Source organism: Mustela nivalis (genome assembly GCF_964662115.1).
Source record: "Mustela nivalis genome assembly, chromosome: 4".
NCBI classification, from domain to species: domain Eukaryota; kingdom Metazoa; phylum Chordata; class Mammalia; order Carnivora; family Mustelidae; genus Mustela; species Mustela nivalis.
The window spans coordinates 119193173-119212780 of NC_139023.1; the positions used below are offsets into that span (position 1 = coordinate 119193173).

Genomic DNA, 19608 nt, shown 5'->3' on the forward strand with positions numbered 1-19608 from the left:
GAGATATTCTTGATCAGTGATCAATGGCACATTTTTCATTGCCATGGAAAAAAACTTCCAACCTTTGCACATTTGTATGCTTCTTAGGGGTGTATGCCATTGGGCTTGCTCCCCATCAGCCTAAACAGCTGCTGTGCTGTCTGTGCTCTAAGTCCTCTGTCCTAGAAGAACCAAGGAACCCAAGGATGGATTTTCCATTTGGTACTAAGACTGGCCGTTCAGTGCAGACCTTTCCAGTTCCTTGCAAAGTCTACAGAGATGAAAAGCATAAGCATCACTTTGATCCTTTTAGAGTCTTCCAGGTGTTGACAATGAGAAACAGGCTTGTTCATGGGGACCTGAAATTCCTGGCAATGGTATTATCAATAAAATTAAATCCCTGAGTTTTAGAAGTTTGGAAGCTCTGAATGTGAGTTCTGTTTATGCAAATTACAACTGTGGAACTTTATAAAATAGATCTCATTGCTTGGAGGCTCTTATTTTTTCCTTTAATTTTTTGGAATGTTCTTTTAAAGTGGGAACAATATTCTTCAATTATAAAATTTTGGGGATAAATAATATAGCATGTGAAAATGAGTTATAAAACTTAAAAAGCTATGTTAACATAAAGTAATAAGGCATTATAAGGAGAGCATATATTTTGTGGCCAAAGGAGAGATAAGTTCTTTCTGTTACTTTAGTTAATTATTTGTAGGATAGGAAACAGCTGGATTATCCATAAGGCTGATAAAGCCTATGTGTAACCCTAATCTAGAAAAGGAGTATTGACTTATTTTTTAGAGGAAAGATTTTCTATCTTCCTCAAGTCCCTCAACAAATTTACCATTATTGGAAAAGTAGGAACTTGGGTACCTTTATACTTATTTTAATGTTTTAAAATTATAATTTGGAAGGGAGTTGGACATTGAATTAAAAAAAAAAATCACATAGAATTTCTTAAAAAAAAACAAAACAAAAACCCAAAACCTAATTTCAGCACTGAAATGATTACTACTTGGTTTCTTATACCTTTTTTCCCCCCCAAAGATTTTATTTATATATTTGACAGAGATAGATGTCACAAGTAGGCAGAGAAGCAGGCAGAGAGAGGAGGAAGCAGGCTCCCGGTTGAGCAGAGAGCTCTACTGAGCTGAAGGCAGAGACTTAACCCATTGAGCCACCCAGGCATCCCTTTATACCTTTTTAAAAATTTAATTAATTAATTAATTAATTAATTATTTTTAAGCAAGCTCCATGCCCAACATGAAGCCCAATGCAGGTTTGAATTCATGACACTGAGATAAAGACCTAAGCTGAAATAAACGTCTGGACACTTAACCATAGGAACCACCCAGGTATCCCTAGATTCTTGTACCTTTTAATATCTTAAACAGGACTGAGGTAAAAGGAAGACTTCAGAGGCATGTTTTGTCATGTACTTTGTACAGAACGCACAAGGGCTGTTTTTTCCCTCCACATTGCAGACATATCCTAAATATAAAATTACTTTAGTGTAATGTTCTCTTGTAAAATACAAAATAAAGCATTTAAAATTTTTCATTGGAAGTATGTTTGTCTTCTGTTTTTTTTTTTAAGAAGGTAAGGAAAAATGAAATCCTTCAGGTTTGAGACTTTTAAGTGTGAGTTTTTCAGATGTATCTTGGCCTCCCTCTAGTGGTTGCTGAGGTAAGCTGAACCAAAATCAGGGCCAAAGAGCTAATTTCTTTGAGTCAGAAATAGGGTTTTGAACATTTAAGCCTCAGTTTAAATGACTGGAAAGCATGTAATGAATCTCAGGTTTTGGCATTTCTTTGATACTCAAGCTAATTTGCATTTGGGTTCCTATTGTTTTTTTAAAAAGATTTTGTTTATTTATATGAGAGAGTGACATAGATAGCGAGAGCATGCAGGAATGGGGGGAACAGCAGAGAGAGAGGGAGAAGCAGGCTCCCAGAGCCCAACCCTGGGGTTGATCCCAGGACTCTGAGATTATGAGCCAAAGCAGGTGCTTAACTAGCTGAGTCACCCAGGTGCCCCTCTGTTGTTGATATTATTTGAACTTTATTTGTGATTAATTTTGGTGGTAAGGGTGTGTGTGTGTTTGTGTATGTGTATGTGTGTGTGTTTGTGTTTGTGTATTTTTCCCACAGAAAATGGACCCCTGTGTCCAGTTATAAATTTTAAGTTTTTTATGCCTTATGTAATATCTTCTGGTACAAATTCTAGGAAAAAGATTTTTATGACTACATTTTTGGCCAAAATTGAAATTGCTGCCAATTTACAGGGAATTCCAGAAGACAGAAGAACATGGTAGAATATACTGAGGACTAGGAGGAAATTGGGAAGATGGCAGAGTAGAAAAACCCTGAGCTCACCCTGTCCTGTTTTGAACTCAATATTATCCACATCCAAGTCAATAAACTGGAGAGCCATCTGAAGTCTGGCTGAGCAAACTCCACAGCTAAATACACAGGTGAAGTGTATCTGAAAGTTTAGGAAGGTTAGAAAGGTAGACAGAGGCTGCCCATAGGAGGAAGGGAAGCTACACTTGGGAAGAGGGCAGAGAAACAGGACCTCACACCAGGAAGTTCACACGGGAAGACTAATTCCCATGGCATTTGGCTTTAAAAACCAGAGGGAAAACCAGTGGGGCTTGAAAGGCAGAGCTTTGGAGGTCAGCTGACTCAGCCCTGAGGGTGAGTGATAGCTGGTCTCCACCCTTAAAGAAAGAGCAGCCTGTGTGAAGAGGCAACATGAAAAATGACATTTTAAACAAGGGTGGGTGGGTAGCATATGGGAGACAGATCTGAGCATGTTGATCTCTGAGCATGTTGGGGGACTTCTCCAAAAACAACAGAGCTGGCAGGGGTCATTTTATTCCCTCCCCACCCTGCCCCTTAAGCATAGACACTTGCTGGAGGTGGGGCTGCAGAGCTGCTTGTCACCAAATCTGCTAGTAGCACACCACACCCACAAGCTCTCCTGAGGACTACAAGCCTGCTTGTCTCAGCCCCTCTACTCAGGGCAGATTTTGTGAAAGTTGAGTGGGCAGCTTGCCTAGCCACCAGGTGCACAGCTGCCACCAAGTGCTGTGCACATTTGCCCTGCCACACTTAGCTGTGCACCCCCAGTCACCCTTGTTTGTCTAGACCAGCCCTGCTTTTCTGATGTGTGGCTGCCAGGTGCAGAGCCATGGCCATGCTGTGTCCTGCCACCAGCACCAGGCCAAACTGTTGCACATGCCCAGCAACATGGCCCAGCCCCTGTTGGGCGCTGTGCCCAGCTTTATGCTCCTGACTGCCAGGGTGCAGATTCTAGCCACTCCAGTGCTTTAGGAGATCCTGCATAGGACTAGTGGCCCAGGGCACATATTGCTAACATCACTGCCATGCTCTCAAATTCCTCAAGAGGCACACACCTCTCACAGCTGGCCTGTCTGGGTCCCACTACCACCACAGAGAGCAAGCACAGCCCACAACAGGCAGAGAGTCAGTGCAGATGACAACACTCAGACATAACAGCAGGGCATAAACAACACATATAGGATATTCTCCTCAAGTGCCAGGTTCTGATGAACAAGGGACACTGCACTTCAGGACTCTACAGGATCTCCTCTTTAGAAAGTCACTACTTTCAAGAGCAGAAGACATAGCTGACTTTCTTAACACAGAGAAATAGAGAGAGACAGAATGAGGAAATGGAGAAATTTATCTCAGATGAAAGAACAGGACAAGGCCATAGGCAGAGATCTATATGAAACAGATATAAGTAACATGCCTAACAGAGTTTAGAGCAATGATCGTAAGGATACTCACTGGACTTGAGAAAAGAATGGAAGACATGAGTGAGATCCTTAACACAGAGGTAAAGAAACATAGTAGAGATAAAGGGTATAATAAATGAAAATAGAAACACACTTGATGGAATAAACAGCAGAAAGAAGAGGAATGAGTTAGGACAGAATAATGGAAAGTAATCAAGCTGAACAAAAGAAAGAGAAAAGAATTATGCAATGTGAGAATAGATATAGGGAATTTAGTGACTCCATAAAATGGAATAACATTTGTGTTAAAGGAGTCCCAGAAGAAGAAAAGAGAAAAGGGGGCAGAAAATTTATTTGAAGAAATAATAGCTGAAAACTTCCCTAATCTGGGGAAGGAAACACATACCCAGATTCAGGAGGCACAGAGAACTCCCAACAGAATCAACAAAAGCAGACTTACACCAGGACATATTGTAATTAAATTGGCAAAATATAGCATTAAAAGCAGCAAGATAAAGGAAGTCATTAACTTACAAAGGAAAATCCACAAGGCTAGCAGATTTTTCAGCAGAAACTTTCCAAGCCAAAAGAGAGGGGCCTGATATATTCAAAACACTGAATAGGATAATCTGCAGCCAAGAATACTCTATCCAGAAAGACTATTATTCAGAATAGAAGGATAAATAAAGAGTTTTCCAGACAAACAAAAACTAAAGGAGTTTATGACCATGAAACCAGCCTTGCAAAATATTAAAGGGGATTCTTTGAGTGCAAAGGAAAGACCAAAAGTGACAGTTTAAGGCAGAAAACCCCCCCCACACAATCAGCAAAAATGTATATTTCTGTAAAAAATCAGTCAAGACTTACAAAGTAAAAGAATGTAAAATATCATAACATACCTAAAATGTTTGGGGGAGAGGAGAAAAGAGTGAATTCATACCTAAATGACCATCAACTTAATATAGACTGCTATATGCAGAAGAGGTTAAATACAAATCTAATGTTAACCATATTTCAAAACCTACTAACAAATATGAAAAGAATAAAGAGAAAGAAATCCAAATATATCACTAAAGAAAATTTAAAAAGGGGCGCCTGGGTGGCTCAGTGGGTTAAAGCCTCTGCCTTCGGCTCAGGTCATAATCCCAGGGTCCTGGGATCAAGCCCTGCATCGGGCTCTCTGCTCAGCAGGGAGCCTGCTTCCCCGCTCTCTCTGCCTGCTTCTCTGCCTACTTGTGATCTGTCTGTCAAATAAATAAATAAAATCTTTAAAAAAAAAAGAAAATTAAAAAAACATGAAACACAAGAAAGGATCAGAGAAATCTTCAAAAACAGCTACAAACTAGTAATAAAAAGGCAATAAATACATACCTATCAATAATTACTTTTCATGTAAATAGACTAAACATTCCAATCACAAGAGGTTGGGTGACAGAATGGATAATAAAGGTAAGACCCATCTATATGTTGCCTACCAGAGGCCCATTTTAGACTTAAAGTCACCTGCAGATTGAAAGTGAGAGGATAAAGAAACATCTATCATGCAAATAGATGTCAAAAGAAACCTATTGTAGCTTTATATCAAATACAGTACACTTTAAAACAAAGACTGTAGCAAAAGACAAAGAAGGACACTACAATAATCACAAAGGGGGCAGTCCAACAAGAAGATATAACAATTATAAATATTAATGCACCCAACATGGGAACATCTAAATACATAAAACATTTAAAAAGATATAAAGGAAATAATTGATAATAATACAATAATAGTAGGGACTTTAACAGCCCACTTATATCAGTGGACAGATCATCCAAACAGAACATCAACAATGGCTTTGAATGACACACTGGGCCAGATGGATTTAACAGGTCTATTCAGAATATTCCACCCTAAAACAGCAGAATACATGTTCTTTTCAAGTGCACATATTACAGTCTTTAGAATAGATAACATAATAGTGCACAAAACAAGCTTCAACAAACTTAAGATTGAAATCATACCATGCATACTTTCAGACAACAATGCTGTGAAACTAGAAGTCAACAACAAGAAAAAATCTGTGAAGACTACAAATACATGAAGTCTAAATAACATGCTACTAAGCAATGAATGGGTCAACTAAGAAATAAAAGAAGAAATAAAAAAGCACATGGAAACAAATGAAAATGAAAACATAATGGTTCAACACCTTGGGACGCAGCAAAAGCGGGTCTAAGAAGGCAGTTTGTAGCAATACAGGTCTACCTCAAGAAACAAGAAAAATCTCAAATGAACAATCTAACCCTGAACCTAAAGGAGCTAGGAAAAGAACAACAAACAAAACCTAAAACCAACAGAAGGAAGAAATAATAAAGATTAGAGCAGAAATAAATGATATAGAAATAAAAAAACAATAGAACAGATCAATGAAACCAGGAACTTGTTCTTTGAAAAAATAAACAAAATTGATAAACTTCTAGCCAGGCTTATGAAGAAGAAAAGAGAAAGTACTCAAATAAGTAAAATCAGAAATGAAAGAGGAGATATAACAACTAACACCTCAGAAATACAAACAATCATAAGAGAATACTCTAAAAACCCAAATGCCAACGAATTAGACAACCCAAGAGAAATGGATAAATTCCTAGAAACATATCAATGGCTAAAATTGAAACAGAAGGAAATAAAAATTTGAACAGATCAATAACCAGCAAAGAAATTATGTCAGTAATCAAAAAACTCCCAGGGTGCCTGGGTGGCTCAGTTGGTTAAGTATCTGACTCTTGATTTTGGCTCAGGTTATGATCTCAGTATTGTGAGATGGAGCCCCACATTGGGCTCTGTGCTGGGTGGGCAGTCTGCTTAAGATTCTCTCTCTCTTTCTCTCTTTATCCCTCCCCTCCTCCATCTCAAAAAGAAAAAACAAAAAGCCTCCCAAACAGAAGTCCAGGATCAAATGGCTTCACAGGTAAATTCAACCAAACGTTTATAGAAGAGTTAATAGCTGTTCTTCTTAATCTATTCCAAAAAAGGGAAAAGGAAGGAAGACTTCCAAATTCATTCTGAGGCCAGGATTACCCTGATACCAAAACCAGATAAAGACAGAACTAAAAAGGAGAACTATAGATCAATGTCCCTGATAAACATAGATGCAAAAATTCTCAACAAAATACTAGCAAACTGAACTGAAAAATATGTTTTAAAAAGTCATTCACCATGATCAAGTGGGATTTATTCCTTGGGTTGCAAAGGTGGTTTAATATTTGGAAATCAACCAATGTGATACATCACATCAATAGGAGAAAGGATAAGAACCATGTGGTCATTTTAACAGATGCAGAAAAAGCATTTGATAAAATATAACATCCATTTATGATAAAGACCCTCAACAAAATAGGTTTAGAGAAAACACACCTCAACATAATAGAGGCCATCTGTGAAAAACCTACAATTTACATCATCCTCAGTGGGGAAAAACAGAGCTTTCTCTGTAAGAATAGGAATAAGGGAAGATGTCCACTATCACCTTTTTTAAAAAAAATATTTTATTTATTTATTTGACAGAAAGAGAGATCACAAGCAGGCAGAGAAGCAGGCAGAGAGAGAGGGGAAACAGGTTCCTTGCTGAGCAGAGAGCCCGATGTGGGGCTCAATCCCAGGACTTTGAGAACATGACCTGAGCTGAAGGCAGAGGCTTAACCCACTGAGCCACCCAGGCACCGCCACTATCACTATTTTTATTCAACATTACTGGAACACCTGGCCACAGCAATCAGACAACAAAAAGATATAAGGGGCATCCAAATTGGTAAGGAAGAAGTAAAATTTTCACTATTTGCAGATGACAGAATACTATATATAGAAAACCCTAAAGACTCCACCAAAAAACCATTAGAACTGATAAATGAATTCAGTAAAGTCTTAGGATACAAAATTATTGTACAGAAATCTGTTGCATCTCTATATACCAATAATGAAGCAGCAGAAAGAGATAGTAAAACATAACATTTACATTTGCATTAAAATACCTAGGAATAAACCTAACCAAAAAGGTGAAAGTCTTGTTTTCTGAAAATTATGAAATACTGATGAAAAAAAATTGAGGATAACACAAATAGATGGAAAGACATTCCATGCTCATGGAATGAAAGAACAAATAGTTTTAAAATGTCTATACTTCCCAAAACAATCTACACATTTAAGGCAATCCTTATCAAAATACCAATAATATTTTTCACAGAACTAGAACAAACAATCCTAAAATTTGTATGAAACCACAAAAGATCCCAAATAGACAAAGCATTCTTAAAAAAGAAAATCAAAGCTAGAGGCATCATGATTCCAGACTTAAGTTATATTACAAAGCTATAGTGATCAAAACTCTAAGGTACTGGCAGAAAAATAGATCAATAGAACAGAACAGAAAACCCAGAAATAAACCCACAATTATATGGTCAGTTAATTTTCAACAAAGCAGGAAAGAATATCCAAAGGGAAAAAGTCTCTTCAACAAATGGTGCTGGGAAGACTTGACAGCGACATGCAAAAGAATGAAATTGGACCACTTTCTTACACCATACACAAAAATAAATTCAAAATGTATTAAAGACCTAAATATGAGACCTGAAACCATAAAAATCCTAGAAGAGAACATGGGCAGTAACCTCTTTGATATTGTCCATAAGAGCTTTTTTCTACCTATGTATCTTGGACATTTTAACAAATCTTTTTTTTTTTTTTTTTAAGATTTATTTATTTTAGAAAGAGAGAAAGAGCATGAGCAGGAGAGACAGAGAGAGAGGGAGAGAGAATCTTAAGCAGGCTCTGTGATGAGGGCAGGCCCTGATGTGGCACTTGATCTCATGATCCCAAGATCATGACTTGAGCTAAAATCCAAGAGTTGGACACTTAACCAACTCCACCCCCCAGGTTCCTCTAGACATATGTCTCTTGAGGCAAGGGAAACAAAGCAAAAATAAACTAATGGGACTACATGAAAATAAAAAGCTTCCACATAGGGAAGGAAACAAACAACAAAACTAAAAGGTGATTTATGAAATGGGAGAAGATATTTGCAAATGACATATCTAGTAAAGGCTTAATATCCAAAATATATAAAGAACTGACACAACTCAACACCCAAGAAAACAAATAACTCAATTGAAAAATGGGCAGAAGACATGAATAGACATTTTTCCAAAGGAGACATCCAGATGACCAACAGACACATGAAAAGATGTTCATCATCACTTACCATCAGGGAACTACAAATCAAATCTGCAATGAGATATTATCTCACACTCATCAGAATGGCTAAAATCAACAACATAAGAAACAACAGGTGTTGGCAAGGATGTGGAAAAAGGGGAGGTGTCTTACACTGGTGGTGGGAATGCAAACTGATACAGCCACTATGGAAAACCACATGGAGTTTCTTCAAAAAGTTAAAAAGAGAAATATCCTCCAATCCAGCAATTGTACTATTGGGCATATACACAAAGAATACAAAAATATTAATTCAAAGGAATATGTGCACCCCAATGTTTATAGCAGCAATGTCCACAATAGCCAAAATATGGAAAGATGGAAAGAGCTCAGATGTCCATTGACTTATGAATGGATAAAGAAGATGAAAGGATAAAGAAGCCATAAAAAAGAATGAAATCTTGCTATTTGCAACAACATGGATGGAGCTAGATAGTGTAATATGCTAAGGGAAATAAGTCAATTGGAGGAAGACAAATAGCATATGATTTCACTTACATGTGAAATTTAAGAAATAAAACAATCAAGCAAAGGAAAAAAAAAATGAGTCAAGTTAAAGCAAGAAACAGACTTTGAGTTATAGAGTACAATCTGATGGTGACTATGGGGCAGGGGGTGAGGGATGGGTTAAATAGGTGATGGAAAGTAAGGAATGCACTGGAATAAAAATCAAAATAAAGAAAAAGAATATACTCAGAAGATGTAATCAATCAAACAGAAATTCTACAGGACATTCAAGCACAATTCTTCAACAAAAAAAATTGCAAGAAGAAAAAAAGGAGATGAAAGTGGAACCTGAAAATTAAAAGAGACTTAAAAGACTATTATTATTTCCTAATCGGTTCCTTATTTGCATCCAGATTAAAATAAGCGTGGTGAAAAAAGTCTCTTTGTAAGATTTATGAGATAATTAAGTACTTGACACTACATGTTTGATATTATCAAAGAATTATTTTTAGATGTGGTATGGTATTTTATGTTTAAAGACAAGTTGTTATCTTTTAGAAATTCACATTAAAATATTTATAAATGAAATTATATAACACCTGGGATTTGTTTCAAATATTTGTGGGAAAAGCAGATGGATGGAGATGTGAATATGGCAAAATTGGCCATGGGCTAATGGGTGTTGGCCTTAGATGGATACATGGGAATTTATTATATCATTTTATCTACTTTTGAGTATATTTGAAATTATCTGTAATTAAACATTAAAATCTCTATAAATTGGTTACAATGTTTTTACAAGATTGGGGCCCCTGCACCCAAATCAGTCTGAATTAAAGCATGACCCTTGCAGGTTTTAAATTAAATTATTTCTCCTCAGAATCCCCAAGATAAACCCAGACCACATCCTAATCTCCAACATACGTGTTTTGCCATTCATTCAACAAACAGTTATCAAGTGCCTAATATAGGTTTAGGGATAATCAGTGTTGATTAAAAAAAAAAAAAAAGCAAGCAAAAAAAAAAAAAAAAAAAAGAAAAGGCAATAGTTCCTGCCTTCATTGAGTTCACGGATTAATAGGTTTTAATGATCCAGGCTAAGACTGTAATTAATAACAACTCTTTACTGAAAGTTTAAAGATGAAGGACAACATAAGTCACAACTTCTGTACCAACCAAGGCTGGGTTTCTATCCATCTCTTGGTCTAATTCCATTTGCCTACGGGCTATTTTTTCCCCTACTCTTGTAATTATTCTGGTCTAAAGATGACTCAGAATCTAGGACAGATGAACTTTAAGGACCCAGAGAGAGAATATTTTTCTAAAAAACTTATATCTGCTTCCCCAAGTTCTCATTTCTTGCCAGGATTAACGTTTTTTCTAGGAACTTAGGGAAAAAAAACCCTGGAATTTCAAGACAGGTGGAATGGGCACAAGTTTTAAAAGTTAGATTAAAAGAATGTGGAGGCAAATTTCAACCCTTTATAAGGTAGAATTTTCTAACCATTTTTGCTAGCCAATGTAAGGAGGTAGGATAGCTATTTGTCAAGGATACAGAAGAGAAATTATCAGTGGGTGGGAGTTTAAACTTAGCTAGCCAAAACTCCTGTTTAGTTGCTAACATTACACTCTTTGAACAATGAAAATGGGGATGTTAAAGGCACTGTAACATCTGAAAGAAAGAGGAATTTCAGGGTTAGAATCACATAATAAGCCTATAATCACATAATAAACCTTCAATTTATATGTAAGGTGGATATAGGTGAACATTTAGGCATCAGGGTTATTATATGTGTCAGTAGATAGGACACTGTCCCTAGAATGTGGGAGCAGTGGTGAAATCCTCTCTTGTAGGTCCTATATTCTCGGAAGAGACTCGAGCAGATTCTTCTCTAAGAGCAGTTTCCCTGGAACTCCTGAAGTGCTGTTATCCAATGGGATGTCCTAGGTCATCTAGGATAGTTTGATTCATCCTGTAGGCTGGTCTCAAGCAGACAATACAGGCTATGTTACCCACCAATCATAGACTTTGGCACACCACATTTGATGTATTATTACTACTTAGGTTAGAACTAACTCTTGAAACACCACCTCCATCAGTCACTATATTAGGGTTAGTTAGATGATGCTGGATGACAACTGTGAAATCTTAGTGGCTTATGGCAGCAAGATGTATTTCTCAGTTTACACTACATGCCTGTGGGTTGGCTGGAGTTCTGCTCAAGTCTTCTTCCTCTGCAATCCATGACCATGGAATCGCTACCATCTGAAACATCGCCAATCACCATGGTTGAGGAAAAGAGTGAATATGAAAATGCATACTGGCACTTCTTGAAATAGTGTTTTGGGTTCTGGGTTGTAGCATTTTTTTTTTTTTTAAGATTTTATTTAGTGCTCGCTTCGGCAGCACATATACTAAAGATTTTATTTATTTGATAGATACACAGTGAGAGAGGGAACACAAGCAGGGGTAATGGGAGTGGGAGAAGGAGAAGCAGGCTTGCTGCAGAGTGGGGAGCCCAACACGGGGCTGGATCCCAGGACCCTGAGATCAGGACCTGAGCTGAAGGCAGACACTTAACAACTGAGCCGCCCAGGCGCCCCATGGGTTGTGGTATCTTAACTGTATTAGGACTGGGATCCAGGAATAACTGGATCCAGTCTTTGACTAGGAATCTCTCTTCACAAGATCCTGAAAAAAAAACAAAAAACAAAAAACAAAAAACACCAAACAACGCAGGAAGGAAATATACCATGTTTCTATTGAAGAATTCCAATGAGCTAGATTGAATTCTATCAGGAACTCTATCGCGTAAGCTATGTTAGTCTGAACAGTTTAGGATTAAAAGGGGCTAAATGCCTGTTCTGTTTACTTTTACTCCAAAGCAGGGATCTGAATCACATTCCTATTACTCCGTAACTACCAAGGAGAGGCTGAAGAGAACATGAAATACAGGGGAAGGAACTAGAGAGCTTTTGTCTCAAAACCTAGAGGAGAGCTTGTATGGAATGCATTTCCATTACCAAGCCACATGGGGAGGGGAGCCAGAGAATCTGGAGAAGGGAAGAGAGCAAGAGCCTGCCAGCGGAAAGCAGGCAGGGTGGCAAATGGCCAGGCCGTCTCAGGAAGAACAAACTCAAGACCATCGCTTACCCTTCTTGGAGATCAGAGGAAGAGAGGTAGGAGAGATATAAAACACGTATACATACTACCTTTTTTAAAACAATTTCAGAATTTGCAGCCAGGTAGGGCAGCCCACAAAATTGTATCTTTATAAACAACTCAGCACCACTCATAGGTAGATACTTAATACTGAAGAGAAAAGCATGAGGAAATGGTGTCTCCTAACCATGGGCTTCCTTCTGGGCAGGGTCAGAGTAAAGGAGGAAAATGAGCAGGGCTTTGTTATAGGGATTTTTTCCCCTTTAGGCTTTGTTATCTGACAAGAATGACCCCAAACTTAAGCATGTAGATGAATGTAGCATTATTAGTTAATAATCTATTTTTATTTCTCAGTGGGAAGGTGTGCCACTTTAATGGTTAGACTTTAAAAAGTTCTTCGTAGGTTGTTGTTTATGCTGATTCCTTATAATTTTATTCTATATTTTTCAAGCATGTACAAGTATTTTTATTTTTTCTTAACAGCGGATGAGAAATGGTCTATTTTTTTACCTTACACATAGAGTGTGGCTAGGGACTGTGACTAAGTGTGAATGTCCTCTCCAGCTTCTAATTTGGGTCTTTAACCGCTTCCTTTTCAGCAAGGATTCTTTTCTATTTTTTTTTCTTAAGATTAAGATTTTTTTTTTAAAAAGATTATTTATTTATTTGACGCACAGAGAGAAAGACAGAGTGCACAACTAGTGGGATGGACAGATGGAGAGGGAGAAGCTGACTCCCTGCTGAGTAGGAAGCCTATCTGGGGCTCCATCTCATGACCTGAGCCAAGGCAGGCACTTGACCAGCTGAGCCACCCAGGCGCCCCTCAGCAAAGATTCTTTCAAGCAAAATAATGTCCCAATGAGTATGTTATTTTATTTTTTGCAGACAGTGGTTTCTTAGTGGCAGGTACCTCTGCTTTTTTTCTTAATAATAGTGGCAAAATTTGATTTAGCTATTCAGATATGAAATAGACAAAATTGACAAAATTGATTTAACTATTCAGATATGAAATGAGGTTGTGATTATGTGAGTTTATTTCTCAGGGTAAGAGAAGTAGGAATACTGTCTGCAGATTCAGGGTACAATTACTAGACTAGTTGGAGGGGAACATGCCGATTACCCTGACAGAAGGTCTTCCGAAGGCATGATAAGGATTGGGATCTGATAACACCAGCGGGCAGTTCAGTCGCTGGGAGGGCAGACTTTAGAAAGTAGCTTTTTTTTTTTTAAAGACTTATCATATGACTCGCAATTTTTTTTTTTTTTTTAAGTTTCTATTTATTCATTTGAGAGAGAGAGAGAGCAGGGGGAGAGGCAGAGGAGGAGGGAGAAGACAACTCCCTGCTGAACATGGGTGTTCTGGGATCATGACCTGAGCAGAAGGCAGAGGCATTACATGAACCACCCAGGAACCCCTACAAAGCATTTTTTTTTTTTTTTTTTTGAGGCTGCCCCAAGGACAGACAGGTTTATTGAAGGCACAGCCAGGTAATCAACAGTTGGACTTGGCCACATGTTCCAGCTCCTTCTCCTTCTTGATAGCATACTAATTGGAGGAGCCCTTGGCTGCATTGATGAGCTCATCTGCTAGGCACTCAGCAATGGTCTTGATGTTCCGGAAGGCAGCCTCACGTGCACTTGTGCATAGCAGCCAGATGGCCTGATTCACACGGTGCAGGGGGTTACACATTGATAGCCTGACGCCTCACTGTTCCGGCTTGCCCGATGCGGGTTGAGTCCTCCCGGGGACCGCTGTTAATAACTGCGTTCACCAGGACCTGCAGCGGGTTCTCACCAGTGAGCAGATGGATGATCTGGAAGGCGTGCTTGACAATGCGCACGGTCATGAACTTCTTGCCATTGTTGCGGCCATGCATCATCATCGAGGTGGTGAGACGCTCCACGACGGGGCACTGCGCCTTGCGGAAGCGCTTGGCGGCATAGTGGGGCAGGTACTTGTATACTGTGGGGCAGATACTTGGTATACTTCTCCTTCACTGCAATGTAGTCCTGGAAGGAGATGTCATCGATCTGAACGTCATCGGTGCTCCACTTCCCAAAGAGCTTGATGTCAGCGGTCTCCGCCACCGCAGGTGCAGCTGTCTCCCACTTGGTCATCCTGAGGGCGCAGCCGGGGCGTCACAATCGATCAGCGTGCACCACGCGCCGCCCTGGCACAGACAGGAAGCCAAAGCAGCATTTTTAATTAACATCAGGAGCTGTGGCCAACTCTCCCTTAACCCTTTCTCTTCCCTAGATTAGCACCTGATTCTTGGGCATCCCTTGTGGGCAGAATACTCTTCCTTCACCCCTTTATCATCTAAAACTATCCCTCTACCCTCGCTAGCTCTGTGGTGATGAGGTGGTGGTTCAGCTTGTGGGCTTTGCAGTCAGACTTCCCAGGTTCAGCCTCTGACACCACCATGCACATGACTTTGGCAAGTCACTTAATTTCAGGAGGCCTCAGTTTTCTTATTTGGAAAGTGACTAATTTTTTCATATTTCTTTGTGTAATGCTTAAGTGAGATGCTTAGTATAAATTGCTTAACAAAATGCTGGGACTGTTGTAGGTGTTGAATAAAGGCATGTGCTCTCTCTCTCTCAAATTACTCTTGGGTGTCAAATTTTCCAAGGTGGCTTGATTTTTAAGCAATGTAGATAAACTATAGGATCATGTTTTGCCTCTGGTTCAGAAAATAAACTTACAGGGCACCTGGGTGGCTCAGTTGGTTAAACAACTGCCTTCGGCTCGGGTCATGGTCCCAGAGTCCTGGGATTGAGTCCTGTATTGGGCTCCCAGCTCCACGGGGGAGTCCACTTCTCCCTCTGACCTTTTCCCCCTCTCATGCTCTCTCTCACTGTCTCTCAAATAAAGAAATAAATAAATAAGGATCTTAAAAAAAAAAAAAAAGAAAATATACTTACAATACCTATTACCTCTAAGATGAAGACACCTGAAAACTGCAGTTTAAAAAAGAATATTATCTATGAGGGATGTCAGAACAAGTTATTATTTGTCTATTTGATCTTAACCCCTTATACTGGAGCAATGTATCTGCATAAAAAAGCAAGCTTAAAAAGCTCTCTGTGTAGTCTTCGCACATTCTAGGTTGTTGTTCAGGATCCTCTTCTTTCTGTTATTTCCCCTTCCTCATTCATTTGTTCCCAGATTGTAGTTTGGGTTCCCTTTTATCTGGTCGGATTCTGGGATTGGATTTTACTTTGAAAGTTGCTACTGGCTACTGCTTTAGCTTTCCTGTCACTTTTGGCCTTAGTATCTTGCCCATCTCCCAGCTCTTCTCATCTCTTTGCATACAGGGTTGCGACTGATTGCAGGAGGAGACCTAGGCAACTCTGAGTCGGAGATACTGGGAGACACTACATTGCTGACTTTTCATTCACCCAGCCTGCGGTAAACCAGCATTGCCCTGGTGGGCATTCAGATTCATAATCAGAGTCTCTAGAACTTGGGGGTGGGCTTGGGAGGATATAACAAAGCTCCATGGCAATGACAAGATGAAGCTTTCAGAGGGACACAGCAGGATCTTACTCTGAGCAAATACTTAGATATCATCATGCACATGGGTGCCTCTGTTGGGCAGATGTATATGCCCTTCACTTTGGTCATGCCACTGTCTTTCCTGCCATGTAGCTGTCAGTATGTAAAGAAAACTTTGTTATTCACCTGCTTTTAAGGAACTTGAATCCTATGTCTGTGTTTGTTTTCATCAGTTATGGTGCCATCATCCAAATGATCACTGTGCCCTCTTCTAGCCCCTGGTCCACAAAATTCCACCCGTACCTGCAAGAACCTTCAAGGCTCTGAGAGGGGAGCCCAGAGTGTAGATGTTTCTAGAGAGCAATCTACATCTTTCTCTCGATACAGAAACAAACTAATAACCAAAAAATAAATAAACAGTGGTTTTGAGGACCTAGGGAATTTAGCTGTATGGCATTTTGAAGCCAGGAACTCTATCTTACTCATCTTGCCTCCCTAACATGTCTCATAATTTCTGGTGCATAGTAGTGTTGGAATTTTAGGAGCCGAATAAGTGACACATTGCTTTCCTTAAGCTGTGAATCAATTAAGAGATAGAGGACTCAGATAGCTGAAAATCAACAGGTTGCTGCTAGCATATAAGCTGTCATTGTTCAGATTTGAAAAAGGCTTCTTCTTTTTCCTTTGGGCATAAGAATTAGAAGAAGCCCACTCCTGGAAGATGATTGTAAAGAGGGACTGCCTCTGGGTAGAAAAGCTGGGAGAAATGTGCGGAAGTGTTGGCTTCATATGGGAGAAGCTGGCCTAGTTTCTAGTCCCTTTTTGTCCTTTCAGCAAGTGGTCTGGAGATCAAAACAGGAAGATATTGATTTTGGTTTTTTTATTTGTTTGTTTTTAGATAATCTCTCATTAGCTGAATTTAACCCTTCAAAATAGTAGTATTCTCTCTGTAGGGGCGGAGCCTGGCCTACTGTGCTTATCTCCCCCCACCCCTCACTAATACAATATTTATTTGTCTTCCCTCTGTCAAACCTTGAGCCAAGCACTTTCCCCAGACTGCCTGGGGAGGTATATGAAAAGGAAAATACCCAGGGCAAATGAGACATAGGAGAAAGAGCTATGGAAGGCGGAGACAGCTCCTTCGCATGGTGAAGAGGATGAGAAAGGCCAACATCAGGCAAAGGAGCCCCATGACCTCTAAGAGAACAAAACCCAGAATGGCGTAGGAGAAGAGCTGTTGCTTCAGAGAGGGGTTCCTGGCCTAACCAATGGTGAGGGTCCCAAACACAGTCCCAATTCCAGCCCCAGAGCTAGCCACCTCTACCGTGGCAGCCCCAGCCCCTATGAACTTGTCTGCTGTGTCGACGTCCCTTGAAATGGTGCTGGGGTTTGGAAGCTGTGACTAGGAATAAGTGAGGTGAGGGGATGTGGGGCTGCTAAGTTGCTGAGGCTCTCATCTGTCCTTGTCTCTGGTGGTTTTAGCACCACTGCAGACAGTGATCCACTCAACAGTTGAGAGGTGCTCCTGACCAAGAAGAGGGTGAAGAAATTTGCCCAGGTGTACATTTTCAGGGGATGAAGGGCCGTGGCAAGAGAGCTGCTTTCAGTGCAGAGAAGACATGCTTATAATATAGTAGAGAGTCAACTAGGACATGCCCTCCCTACACTGGCAGATATCAACAAGATTGGTTCAGGAGAGCCTCTGCCAAGCTTGCTTAGTTCTTTCTCCCAAAGTTCACAATAACATATACTTACTTTCTTTCCCTTGGGATGAATAAGTGGGGAGATAGGGAGGGAGGCCAGGAGTATTATTATTGTTGCAGGATGGAATCAGGAGACCAGGAGAGAAAGGAGGTTCTCTGTAAGACAAGTACTGGGTGTTTTCTGAATGAACGGATGTGTTTCAAGAAGAGGTAGATATGCTGTTTATTATAAAAATGTAGTTAGGAAAGAACAATGATAGATTACTCAGAAGGGAAGTTTTGTAAGATTAAATGAATGTTTTGTGACTTGTTAATATATTGGGAATATGTTAATCATACCTGGCTTGTTATTTGAGGTTTTGTTAAATCTTGACATTGGAGGTAGGGGGTTTGCCTATGACAGAAAAAGGGCATTGGAAGGACTTTACTGTTCAGAGACTAAGTTGGAAATTATTCAAGATATGTCGATTTTGGTAGAGAAAGGTTAATCAACTCATTTGGAAATTTGATGAGAAGGAAGGAGATAAGGAGTTAGAGCAATGATTTCATAACTTTGTTATATCTCTAGTGGAAGTAAAAAGAATTAACTTTTTGCACATGATGTTGCACAAGAAAGTGATGAAAGAAATAGAAGGTTTATTTTGGGGCCTTTTTTGGGGGGATTTGGTGTGTATGTATGTTGCTTATTATATTCTAATAATGTTATTATGAATTAGGATTATTTTCTATTTATAAATGAATTAATTCATATTAGTTTATCAGCTTAAGGATTTTGAGGTTGTAGAAATGTGAAGAAATGAATTTTGATGGTGGATCAGTTGTTGGGTGGGTAGTGGGTGACATTAGGATAAAGATGGGTAACCAGGAGGCAGGGTGAGAGTAGTACCTACTTGGAGATATTTAAGTCTGTATTAATTATCTTTTGCTGCATAAACAACTACCTCAAGGCCTAGTAACTTAAAACACAAAGCTATGGGATGGTTAAGGTAAGGGATGAGCTTGGTGGTTTTCTTGCTGGTCTTAGCTGGGCTTACTCATGAGTCTGTGGTTTCTAGCTGCTTCTAGATAAGTTGGTAGGTCAGCTGAGGGTTGGCTGGAGCTGATGGCCTCCCTTACGTGTGTGGTCATTGGCTGACTGTGGGCTAGGGTATCTTGTTTCTCCTCCTGTGGTCTCTTATCCTCTAGCAGGTTACAACAAGCCTGTGAAATGGCGGTTTCCAGTTTCCAGATGCAGCAAGGGAATAAATACAAGTACTTTCAAGCCTCTGCTGTACCTCATGTTTGCTGTTGTCCCGTTTGGCAGGTCATATGGCCAAACTCAGATTCAAAGGGTAGGGAAATAGAATCTCTCTTTCGATGGGAGGATCTATAATGCTACAGAGAGGGAAAGGATTCGATGCCATCTTCTGCCATCTACTGCAGGATTCTAGGCTGAGTGTAGACTGCAGGGGTGTGGATGGGGGGAGAGTAGGGCAGTAAAGATAATCTTTGTTTACTTCACAGCTCTTCGTGGTACTGCCCCTAACTTGGTCGGGGTGCCATTGTGTAGTTAAAAGAAATGTGGCAGATTTAGAAACTAAAGTTAACACCAGAAATTACTGGGAAAAGGGAAAGCTAGTACAGGAAAGAAGTGTGGGTGATTAGGGGATACATATTGCAAAAATAGTTTTTTAAAAAAGATTTTTATTTATTTGAGAGAGAGAGAGAGAGAGAGCATGAGTGGGGGTAGGGCAGTGGGGCAGAGGGAGAAGCAGACACCCCACTGAGTCCCCCATGAGGGACTCCATCCCAGAACCCCAATATCAT

At 39.6% G+C, this 19608-nt stretch overlaps 1 protein-coding gene and 2 pseudogenes across 6 annotated transcripts in view; 1 reads left to right on the forward strand and 2 right to left on the reverse strand.

The window, feature by feature from the left end:
* Positions 1–19608, forward strand: part of MAPK10 (mitogen-activated protein kinase 10) — a 606385-nt gene that overhangs the window by 87427 nt on the left and 499350 nt on the right. The gene's annotated exons all lie outside the window — the stretch shown is intronic.
* On the reverse strand, positions 14078–14804 carry LOC309863068 (small ribosomal subunit protein uS7 pseudogene; annotated as a pseudogene). The gene has a single exon. The product of its transcript is annotated as a small ribosomal subunit protein uS7 pseudogene (transcript).
* On the reverse strand, positions 17133–17665 carry LOC309862619 (ATP synthase F(0) complex subunit C2, mitochondrial pseudogene; annotated as a pseudogene). Its single transcript has one exon. The product of its transcript is annotated as an ATP synthase F(0) complex subunit C2, mitochondrial pseudogene (transcript).